We start from the raw sequence: 12,700 nt of genomic DNA on the forward strand, positions 1-12,700 counted from the left end.
ACACGACAGGAACACCACAATTGATTTTCAAATACTGAACCAGCCTTGCATACCTGGGATGAATCCCATGTTCACCAGAGATGTTTGCCTATAGTTTTCTTGTTATAGCTTTGTTTTTGGTATGAGGGTAATGCTGGCCCCATAGAGTGAGTTAAGAAGTATTCTCTCTGCCTCTATCTTCTGAAAGAGATTGTAGAGAATTTGTATCATTTCTTTCTTAAGTGTTCAATAAAATTCACTAGAGAATCCATCAGTGCTTGGTGGTGTTTTTGTTTGTTTGTTTGTTTGTTTTGTTTTTTTTTTCTATTTTGGAAGGTTATTAATTATTTATTCAATTTAATAGGTATAGGCCTACTCAGATATTTATTTTTTTTATTCTGTGAGTTCTGGCACATGGTCTCTTAAAGAGATTAGTGCATTGCATTTACGTTTCAAATTTATGGAGCAGAGTTGTTTATTGTATTCCTTTATTATTTTTTAATGTCCATGGTATCTGTGGTGATGTTACCACTTTCATTTTTGATATTAGCAAAGTGTGTCCTTTCTCATTTTCTCTTAATTAGCCCAGTTAGAGGCTTATCAATTTTAGTGTTTTTAGAATCAGATTTTGGTTTAGTTAATTTTATTGATTCCTTGTTTTCACTTTCATTGATGTTAAGTTCCAATTCTTACTTCTTTTTTTTGTGCTTACTTAGATTTAATTTGCTCTTTTTTTTCCTAGTTTTTAAGGTGAAAGTTTAGGTTATCTTAAACTTCTTTTCTAATGTACATATTAAATGCTGTTTCCCTCTAAGTACTATTTTCACTGTATCTCACCAGTTTTGATAAGTTGTGTCTTCATTTTCATTTAGTTCCAACTATTTGAAAATTTCTCTTGAGATTTCTTCTTCGACTTATATGTTATTTAGAAATGTGCCATTTAATCTCCACTTATTTTGAGATTTTCCCTGTTATCTTACTGTTAATTCCATTGTGGTCTGTGAGTAGACATTGTATGATTTCTATTCTACAGTAGGATTTTCAGAAAGGTTATTAAGTAAATATTAGGCAATGTTTTCTAAGAATATAATCCTATGTTTGCCTTCACATGGAATTAAATTCTGTCAATGTGTAGAGAAATTCTCCAAGACCTAGAAACCAGATGCATTAAAACTTTTAAGTTTTCTGCAGTATGTACCAACTTAATGTACATATATTGTATTACTTGCATATTATATGATGATTAAATGCTGGAGAAATGATTAGCTACATTTTTACTGACATCATATTAGTCAGTATCTGGGCTGATAGAAAATTTCAGATCTCAAAGGAAAGGGACTTTGAAATCAAGGAAAATTTCCATCATTGTAAGAGTGATGAAAACAAGGCTTGTGGAGTTCCCATCACAGCTCGGCGGAAACAAATCTGACTAGTATCCATGAGGATGCAGGTTTAATCCCTGGCCTTGCTCAGTGGGTTAAGGATCCAGCATTGCCATGAGCTGTGGTTGTGGCTGGGATCTGGCATTGCTGCTGTGGCTGTAGTGTAGGCCAGCGACTACAGCTCTGATTTGACCTCTAGCCTGTGAAACTCCCTATGCTTTGATTGCTGCCCTCAAAAGTCAAAAATAAATAAATAAAAACAGGACTTGTGAAGTGATTTGCCAGTACCAATTAAACAATTTCCTAAAGATCTAGAACAATATTCTAAGTGTCTAGGCTCTCTGTCCTTTGCACTTTTAAGGTATAGTAGATTTTTCCTATCCTTAAAAATACTGGGATGTTTTTGCAAAAGTGTATATTCTTATAAATGAAAGTTCTTAAATTATGAATTTAATTTTTCCCCCTTAAATATCTTTTTGTTACTTTCTGCCCATGCCATCACTCCTGCCAATATCTTTTTGAATCCTGGTATTTGCATCCAATGTGTTAATTGTCATGGTGCTTCGAGACACTTAACTGTTATTTATTTTCTTTCTTTTATGGTATAAATGGAAGTTTAGTTACTTTCCTAGATATGGTTATTACAACAATAGCAACAACAACAACAGGCGAATTCTTGTTTTCTCACTTTCTACTCTTTGGATGTTATTAATATTTACTAAATCACTTGTTTGCTGGTTCGCTTAACTTCTTCCCTCATTAACACAGATATGTCACTTTAGAATACTTTCTGTGAAATAGCTCTCTTTGAAAGAAATAAAGCATGTTAGTATTGACCCTCAAATGGTATTAAAACAAGATGTTGACCCAGAATTATAGTTTATCTGAAATGTTACATAAAGTATAAAGGGAAAGAAAAAACAGGTCACCCTTGAGTTTTATTTTTTGCTAAACAAGCCATGCAGAAATACAAGGAGTTGAAGAGGGCACTATTATGTTGATTTCAAATTTATGGCTTATAAACTGTGCAAATTATCTCAAGCTCTTAATGATTTCAAGTCAAAAAACATTTTACTTTCAGAAGAAATGTAACTCTAAAGTGACCGTATTCTACTCTAAAAACGACCTGAATAATACGCCCTAAATAATCTGTACCTCAAATGCATATGTAAAATAAAAGGCTTTTAAGTATTTGTCAGAGTGGAAGGATTTCCACATTATGCACTTGGTCTATGCTTCAGCTACCCAGCAACTTATAGAGATGGCAAATAGCTACCTCATCCAGCATCAGCATTTATCACTTGTTACTATGTGTATTCCATTGGGCTTGTGGCTGTTGCTTGGGACCAAGGAAAGGGTGCCATGGTTGTTAGTGATGACTTCAGTAAATGCAGGAGAATAGTGAGATGTGACATGTAATAGATGTTTGGAATGCCACACTGCCAAGTCTGAATTCTTGCTTTTCTCTGATCCCATTTCATACCTAGATATGTCTTCCTGCAGCTTTTTCCATCATCTGTTAGGGAGTCTGATTAGCTGTGAGTTAAAAAACAAAACAAGAAACAGTTTTCAACACCTTGTGTTACCCTCAGTGGAGCCATCATCATCTCTCACCTGGAATAATACAGGAACATCCTGACTAGTCTCCATGATACTCTCTTTCTTTGTTCCCTTCAAGATCATTTTCAATACAGCATCCAGACTGAGTCCTACAGAATGATAATACCAAGGCATTATTAAGCCATGTCATTCCTGCATTCAGGTGCTGCTGATGGCTCCCATTTCCATTAGAAAAAAAGACAAAGTCTTTATAATGGTGGGTGAAACCCTTCAGAATTTTCCAGACTCTACCTCCAACTCAGTTCTTCTTATTTATTCTGCTCTAAGCACACTGGGCTTAAAGCCTTTGTTCTGGATCTTCTTTCTGCCCACCAGACTCTTCTCTCTTGTGTTCATGTAATTAACCCCCAACTTCCTTTCCAGTCTTGATCAAATAGCTCTTTATCAACAAAGTCTTCCTTAGCAATTCTATTTAAAATTTAACTTGCTCTCTTTCTCATTTCCTTTCATTACTGATCCATTACCTTGTTTTGCTCTATTTTTGTAGTAACATTTACTACTAACATGCTATATAATTTTTTATTTGTTATGTTTATTAAATTGTCTTCATTTCTCCCAGCTAGTCTGTGAGCCATGTAAGGGTGTTTTCTAATACATCTCCAGAGGCAGTACCTGCAAATCCTAGGCATTCATCCACTATTTTGCTAAGAATTTGCAAGAAATGCCAAGAGAACAGCCCAAAATCCACCCAGTGATTAAGGTATTAAACTTTCAAGAGAATATCAGGTACCAAGTCAAATAGGAAATAGCTGTAACATCTATGTCTACTTAGGAAAATTAGAAGTGAGATCTACCCTTGGTGCTGTCTGCCCTATATCTTGCCAGACCCAACAGATTTAGTAAATAATGGAGCTTTCAACCTATGAAATCTATTATCCCATATTGAGCAGTCTCTTTTTCTAGAAGCATTGGGAGGAAGTGCAATAGATGGAATAAAGGTTGAAGTTAGATAGACTTATATTCAGTTTTGGACTCACCAATTACACGACCTTTCAGCAAGTTGACTCATCCACCATGACCCTATTTCCTCATCTGTAAAATGGAGTTGATCATCTAATTGTTGTTAATATTGAAGATGAAAAGAGAAAAAAAATCATAGTATAATATTTGAATTAAATAGATAAGTGATTGATAAAAGCTATTCTTTATAAGAAAGCAAGACTTTTGGATAAGATTTGAAGGGAAGGCATTCAATTGGGAAGGCAGTTTATAACATATTCCCTCATTTGATCATCTCACTATTACTATGTGTTCAATTTTGCTAAATCTGTTGACTTTAACAATCTTTGTGCCACCAAAGTAACTTACTGAAGGAAAACAGAAAATTCTGCATTGAGCTCTACAGAAATATTAAAATGGAAACAGAGGACCTAAACTCATGTCAAAGGAGGCGATTTCAAATATCATAACCAATATATAGGCTATATATTTATATCACATTATGCTTTTAATCTAGAACTGACTTTCTCGCATCTGAAAGAAAATGGTCAGTTATTTGAAGGGACATGTCAGTTGTTTTGGTTGGAGACTCCCTACACCAAAATAAGTTTTAAAGATTTGAATTGCATTAGACTTTATATGAGAAATATTAAGTACCATTTAAAAATGTTCAGACAGCATATTTCAGAAATTGCAGAAGCATTGTCTATTAGAAAGTCACTCAAATAAAGGCATGTCTTACAGGGAGCTAAGGCAAGGAGGTCATATTTGCTGTCAAGATAGGATTGAGACAAAACCAAGAGATGGGTGAAGACCATAACCTTCCTGTCATTTCTATTAAGCTTGGAGAGACAGCATTACGGTTTGATTATCACCTTAAAAGTGGAAAGTGAAATAGTCTATTATAAAAGATGATGAATCAGAGCTGTGATCTCACCCAAATAGTCAAGCTCCTCTTACCCAATGGCCGTGCTGGGAATAAACATGTTGCGGCTCAGCTTTTCTGCATAGCCAGGTCTATTGCTATGCTTCCAGTCAAATAATGCATCAAAAAGGAAAAGTGGTTAGTATGGCATGGCATTCTGGTGAAACTTCCCTTGATTTTAATCACACTTGCTTCTCAAAATGCTTGATACAATTTTCAGTTTCTATTTACTCTTTCCTGTCAGGAAAATGACAAAGTCAGGAAGAAGAAAGAATGTAATATAGATCCATATTAATAAGGAACAAAATAAGGCATAGTATTAATTATTGTAGGGTATAATTGTTTAACATTAGAATTTTTTCCATTCATTAGCTTATAAAATCAGTATTCTCCATTCATTTTACTAACCTCTTGAAAAAATACTGTGATTTTTTTTAAATAGCTCTCATTTAAAAAGTTGAAATATGACAGAACATGGTAAGTCAACTATGATAGAAACAATAAAAATCATAAAATAAAAATAAATAAATAAAATAAAATCAGGACCTAAGTTTTGGACATAAAAATAAATAAAAAATTGAAATATTTGTTAAAAATCTCTGTTCAGTTATTTTGGTGAGTCAGCTCTGTAATGTTAGTGAAAGTGGAGTCCAGCTTCTCACCACTATAAAGCTAATAAAGAGGCAAAGTTGATGGAAAGCAAAGTTTGGTTTATTTCGGAGGCTGGCAGCTGTGGGGCTGGGAGGATGGACTCTTGTCCAAAGGGCAATGCCCCCCACTGACAATCAGTGGGCAAGAGATTTTATAGGGAGGGAAGGGACACAAGTAGAAATAGCACAGTCAGCTCCGACAGTCCTCTTGAAAGTGGTCACGCAGTGGTCTGTTCACTGTCATCTTTATTCTTTTAAGCACAGTTCATCTTCAGTTGCAGGGATGGTTTATTCCTATTTCCTTGAGGCCATGTCTCAGAATTGTGGCACCTTATGTCATGGTCACAATTATCATCATTTAGTTAATGGTGGGGGTTTCAGTCTCTATATAAGACAGCTCATGGAATATATCTCAGCCCTTGAGAATGAACTAAATGTCCTTAAATTTGCTTGACTAAACTATATTATTTGGGTTGTTTTATTTTCCTTTGTTTTTGCATTTTCTCATTTCTTTGATTAAACCTATTCTTTGGCTAAAGTTTTTCTACAGATGAAAGGCAAATGAAAGACATTGAGGGGAAGGGAAGCTCCATTTCAGAAATATATAGGACCTTAATTATTTCTGCCTACTGTCAGAATATGTGAAACTGAAGTCATAGGTAGACTTTAAGACTGCATTTTAACCAAAACTTTATTGAAAGAGTATGTTTATAAATAAAGAATTAGAAAAGCCAAGTGATCTATGCTTTACATTTTAATAAATGACATAGACACAAATGATTTTGAATACATGTGTATTTCTTACAGTTCTATCAAATTACTTGTCTCATCATTAACATTGTTAAGAAAGTATGATGACTCATTTGTGTGACTGTTGGTTTCTTTTCTAATAATAGAATGAAATTGTCCTATTGTCAATTATTTCATGTAGGTATAGGAAATAAAACTCTTGAAAAATTATGCAGATTGTTTATATTCCAGAATGCCTGTTTTTAATCATGTGTATCAGATGATGGAAAATTTTTAAATTAATTTTTAAGTTAGTATTTTCTATTTTATCAACTCTTAGTCATTTACTTTTAAATTTATCCACTCAACATATACTTAGTACCTGCCAGGTGCCAAGCATTGTTCTAGGCACTGGGGATGCTGGTTTTTTTTTTTTTTTTTTGTCTTTTGTCTTTTTGTTGTTGTTGTTGTTGTTGCTATTTCTTGGGCCGCTCCCGCGGCATATGGAGGTTCCTAGGCTAGGGGTTGAATGGGAGCTGGAGCCACCGGCCTACGCCAGAGCCACAGCAACAAGGGATCCGAGCCGCGTCTGCAACCTATACCACAGCTCAGGGCAACGCCGGATCGTTAACCCACTGAGCAAGGGCAGGGACCGAACCTGCAACCCCATGGTTCCTAGTCGGATTCGTTGTTAACCACTGCACCACGACGGGAACTCCTGGGGATGCTGTTTTAAAAAAGAAAAAGAAAAAGTCTTTCTTTTGTGAAACTTTCATTCTAATGGAAATTACAGAGAATGAATAAGTAAACTTTAAATACTAAAACTGAGTGGATAGTCACACAAAGACAAAGGAGGTGAAAGATACAGGAAATGTTGGAGATGCATTTTGGGCAGCGTGGTCAGAAGACCTCTATGAAAAATGATATGAACATTGTGAAAGAAGTAGCTATGGGAAAACCCGGAAAAAAATAACTTGGAAGGAAATCAGTATTTGCGAGAAACTGCAAGACCTATTTACTCCAGCGTATAAAATGAAGTCAGGAAAACTGCACAGGAACAGATCACATTGAATCTTCTAGGTCATGGTAAGATTTTGATTTTTTTCTTACTGAGATGCGACATCAATAGAAAGTATAAAGTGTGGGAGTGATCTTATAGGGCTTTAAGAGAATAGTTCTTGCTGCCTGTTGAATAAGGAGACTGGTTGCAAACACGGTTCAAAGCAGTGATAGAAGAGATGATGTTTTTCTTTAATGCAGGGGAGCTCCTGATGGCCAGTGATGACATGGTGATAGTCAGGACAATGTTTGAGAGAGATGAGGAAGCCAAAATACTTCCTGATGGATTTGTGTTGAGGGTGGAAAAAGAAAAGACTGGAGGTTGATCCCTTTGTATTTGGTACAACTGCGGCTGTATGGGGATGCCTCTGAGACAGAAGGCCATGAGAGCAGAAGAATGGGCAAGGCGGGAATGTTTTAGCCAGGTTATGTTTAAAATACTTATTGAATATCTGAGTGGATATAATAAAATATTCAAGACAGGTACTTTTGGAAATAGGGGAAAACAATTGGAGGCAAAAAACCAGTATGTTTATATAGAGTAATGTAGTTCTTTATACCTTATCTTAATAAATAGATACAACAGGCCATTTAATAACTACTTTCAAACATTTTTCTATTTGTGATATTCTAGTTCACATTTTATGATAAAATGTAGTGCTGTTGATGTGTATGTACCTTTTCCTATAAAGTAAAAATCTGAAATAATTAGTAAAGATAAACACATAGATTTTTAAAAAGTCAGTGAAAGACAAACATCCTATGATATCGCTTATATGTGGAATCTAAAAAAGGATACATACGAACATAATTTGCAGGAAAAAAAAATGGACTCATGGATCTTGAAAACTTTTTTATTTATTTATTTTTTAATAGTTATTTCCCCAGTATATTTTTTTTCTACTGTAAAGCATGGTGACCCAGTTACACATACATGTACTATTCTATTTTCACACATTATCATGATCCATCATAAGTGACTAGACATCGTTCTCAGTGCTACACAGCAGGATCTCATTGCTAATCCATTCCAAAGGCAGTAGTTTGTATCTATTAACCCCAACCTCCCAAACCACCCCATTCCCTCCCCCACCCCCTTTGCAACCACAAGTCTATTCTTCAAGTCCATGATTTTATTTTCTGTGGGAAGGTTCATTTGTGCTGTATAGTAGATTCCAGTTATAAGTTATATCATATGGTACTTGTCTTTCTCTTTCTGGCTAATTTCACTCAGTATGAGAGTCTCTAGTTCCAACCATGTTGCTGCAAATGGCATTGTGTCATTCTTTTTTATGGCTGAGTAGTATTCCATTGTGTGTGTGTGTGTGTGTGTGTGTGTGTGTGTGTGTGTGTGTGTGTGTGACATCTTCCTAATCCAATCATCTGTCAATAGACATTTGGGTTGTTTCCATGTATTGGCTATTGTGAATAGTGCTGCAATGAACATGCGGGTGCATGTGTCTTTTTTAGGAAAAGTTTTGTCCAGATATATGCACAAGAGTGGGATTGCTGAGTCATATGGTAGTGCTATGTATATAGATTTCTAAGGTAATCTCCATACTGATCTCCATAGTGGTTGTACCAGCTGACATTCCTACCAACAGTGCAGGAGGGTTCCCTTTCCTCCACACCCCCTCTGGCATTTGTTATTTGTGGACTTATTAATGATGGCCATTCTGACTGGTGTGAGGTGGTATCTCATGGTAGTTTTGATTTTCATTTCTCTAATCATCAGGGATGTTGAGCATTTTTTCATGTGCTTGTTGGTCATCTATACATCTTCCTTGAAAAAATGTCTATTCAGGTCTTTGCCCATTTTCCCATTGGGTTGTTGGCTTTTTTGCTGTTGAGTGATATAAGTTGTTTGTATATTCTAGAGATTAAGCCCTTGTCAGTTGCAACATTTGAAACTATTTTCTCCCATTCTGTCAGTTGTCTTTTTGTTTTGTTTTTGGTTTCCTTTGCTGTGCAAAATCTTGTCAGTTTGATTAGGCCCCATTGGTTTATTTTTGCTTTTATTTCTGTTGCTTTGGGAGACAGACCTGAGAAAATATTCATAAGGTTAATGTCAGAGAGTGTTTTGCCTATGTTCTCTTCCAGGAGTTTGATGGTGTCTTGTCTTACATTTAAGTCTTTCGGCCATTTTGAGTTTATTTTTGTGCATGGTGTGAGGGTGTGTTCTAGCCTCATTGATTTGCATGCAGTTGTCCAGTTTTCCCAGCAATGCTTGCTAAAAAGACTGTCTTTTTCCCATTTTATGTTCTTGCCTCCTTTGTCAAAGATTAATTGACCATAGGTGTCAGGGTTTATTTCTGTGTTCTCTATTCTGTTTGATTGGTCTGTCTGTTTGGTACCAGTACCACACTGTCTTGATGACTGTGGCTTTGTGATACTGCCTGAAATCTGGGAGAGTGATGCCTCCTGCTTGGTTTTTGTTCTTCAGGATTGCTTTGGCAATTCTGGGTCTTTTGTGGTTCCATATAAATGTTTGGATTGTTTGTTCTAGTTCTGTGAAAAAAAATGTCATGGGCAATTTGATAGGGATTGCATTGAATCTGTAGATTGCTTTGGGTAGTATGGCCATTTTTACAATATTACTTTTTCCAACCCAGGAGCATGGAAGAGCTTTCCATTTCTTTGCATCTTCTTTAATTTCCTTGATTAATGTTTTATAGTTCTCAGCATATAAGTCATTTACCTCCTTGGTCACGTGTATTCCCAGGTATTTGATTTTTGGGGGTGCAATTTTAAAAGGTATTGTATTTTTATATTCCTTTTCTAATATTTCATTGTTAGTATACAGAAATGTGACCTATTTCTGAATGTTAATCTTATATCCTGCTACTTTGCTGAATTTGTTGCTCACTTCAAGTAGTTTTTGGGTTGAATCTTTAGGGTTTTCTATATATAATATGTCATCTACATGCTGTGACAATATTACCTCTTCTTTTCCAACTTGGATACATTTTATTTCTTTTGTTTATCTGACTGCTGTGACTAGGACTTCCAAAACTGTGTTGAATACCAGTGGTGAGAGTGGGCATCCTTGTCTTGTTCCAGATTTGAGTGGGAAGTCTTTCAGCTTTTCTCCATTGAGTATTATATTTGCTGTGGGTTTGTTGTAAATGGCCTTAATTATGTTAAGGTATCTCTATATGCGCTTTAGTGAGAGTTTTTATCATGAATGGATGTTGGATTTTGTCAAATGCTTTTTCTGCATCTATTGAGATGATCGTGTGGTTTTTGACTTTTCATTTGTTAATGTGGTATATTATATTGATTTTGCATATGTTGAATCATCCTTTTGAACCTGGGGTGAATCCCACTTGGTCCTGGTGTATGATCTTTTTTATATGTTGTTGGATTTAGTTGGCTAAAATTTTGTTGAGAATTTTTGTGCCTGTATTTATCCAAGGTTTATTAGCCTAGTTTTCTTTTTTGGTGCTATCTATGTCTGGTTTTGGTATTAGGGTGATCGTGGCATCATAGAATGTCTTTGGGAATGTTCCTTCTTCTTCAACCTTTTGGAAAACTTTAAGGAGGATGGGTATAATTCCTCTTTGTATGTTTCATAGAATTTGCCTGTGAAGCCATCTGGTCTTGGACTCTTATTTGTAGAGAGTGTTTTTATGACATATTCAATTTCATTTCTAGTGATCGGTCCGTTCAGTTGATCTATTTCTTCTTGATTCAGTTTTGGCAGGCTGTAAGTCTCTAGAAAGTTGTCCATTTCTTCTAGGTTGTCAAATTTGTTGGCATACAATTGTTCATAGTATTCTCTTATTTTTTTTTTTTGTATTTGTGCAGTATCAGTTTGATTTCTCCTTTTTCATTTCTGATTTGTTTATTTGGGTTTTTTTCTCTCCTCTTCTTGGTGAGTCTGTACTTCAATAAAACTTTTTAAAAATGAAAAATCTGTCCTTATTAGTAAATATAAATATATAGATAAATAAATTGATTGATTGATTGTTTTAGATGAATTGATAGCAGAACTGCCAGGAAAGAAGGTTTATTAGGTGACAGTGGGTTATGTGTAGAAATCTTTTCATTTTTGACTCCTTTTAATTCACTTCCATGAGTATACTTGGTTGTGTTCTTTCTCTAGCTCTTGAGATATTTTTTATTCTTACAGATTTTCTAGAATTTCTTCAGTGAGCATTCTAGGGGAATTTGTTAAGGGAGGATTGCCTTCTGTTTATTAAAGGAAACATAACAGATGATGGTACAGAGGATTCTAGTGAAAGGAATAATGATTTCAAGTACTTCCAATACATGCAAATGTATTTTGATATTACTTCATATCAAAAATAGCTATGAAAACCCCTTCTAAGCAGCCCCAGTCCACCCTGCCCTCCCCCTGGAATCTATTGCAGTGATGGAAGTGCCGAGTCACCTTTCTCTGGGGGAGGTCTGGGTTCCCTGTGGCAGTCACTTAGGGTCCCCATCCCTATCTGCTTCCACTCTAGGCCTCAGTTTTCCCTTCCTTCATGGGCCACTAATAACAAGGAGCTAACCTTGCCCATACCCTTCTCCCCACCTCCCCTCCAAGTTTCTGGCTCCCTCTTTCCTCTGTTCACACGCTACCTCTGGACAGTTGGGTTGTTTTTGTTCACTGTTTCATTTTTAGACATCTGTCTCTGCTGCTGCTATTGGAGCCAAATGTTCATCCTTGTCACCTCCTATTCTGCCTACCTTCTCCTCCACCAAGACACTCTGGGGCAAAGCAGGCTGGGTCACAGGCCACCCCAGTCCCAGGGAAGATATGGCCCTGCCTCCCAGGATGCTGCAGCAGAGTAAGGAAGGGGGACCTGTATTGACTGTAAAGTGTAGGGGCCTCCTCCTCCCCATGTTCTGTCAGGGAGGAGGTAGCCATTATTTGTCCCAGCCTGTCCACTCCTCCCCTCAGTTTCCTATTCGCAGTTACTTGAATAAAAAAATATCCTTTTCTGGGAAAAAATAGCTATGTCAAAAATATCGTCTGAAACTTGGTGAAAGGGAAGAGATATTCCTGGGTGTTCTTTCTGAACAGTGCTGGGATTGATTCCTTTTTGGTAAAAGCTGTTTTACGGCTCTGGAGAATTTACCTTAGAGATTTTTGTCTGGTAGAGATGCACATATTTCTCTCAAATGAAACAACCCCAAAGATTCAAGTTGATGGCCCTGCTGGATATTAAGATATTTTATATCTAACTCAGAAAACTTAATCTAAGATTGCCTAGAAATACCTAGTTTCTCAGATGCTCTTTAGGTGAATTTTAACATCTTGCTAGTTCCATCAGTAACAAGTTGAATAGAAATTTTACATTTTTCCACTTCTAAGAGTGGTGATTTTGCCTTTTTTGAAAAAAAAAATGCATGTCAACTGCAGAGAGATAGAGGGAGATACTTCCCCTGACAAAATATTTTAAATGCAATAT

This window comes from Phacochoerus africanus, chromosome 3 (assembly GCF_016906955.1).
Source record: "Phacochoerus africanus isolate WHEZ1 chromosome 3, ROS_Pafr_v1, whole genome shotgun sequence".
In the NCBI taxonomy this organism is placed as follows: domain Eukaryota; kingdom Metazoa; phylum Chordata; class Mammalia; order Artiodactyla; family Suidae; genus Phacochoerus; species Phacochoerus africanus.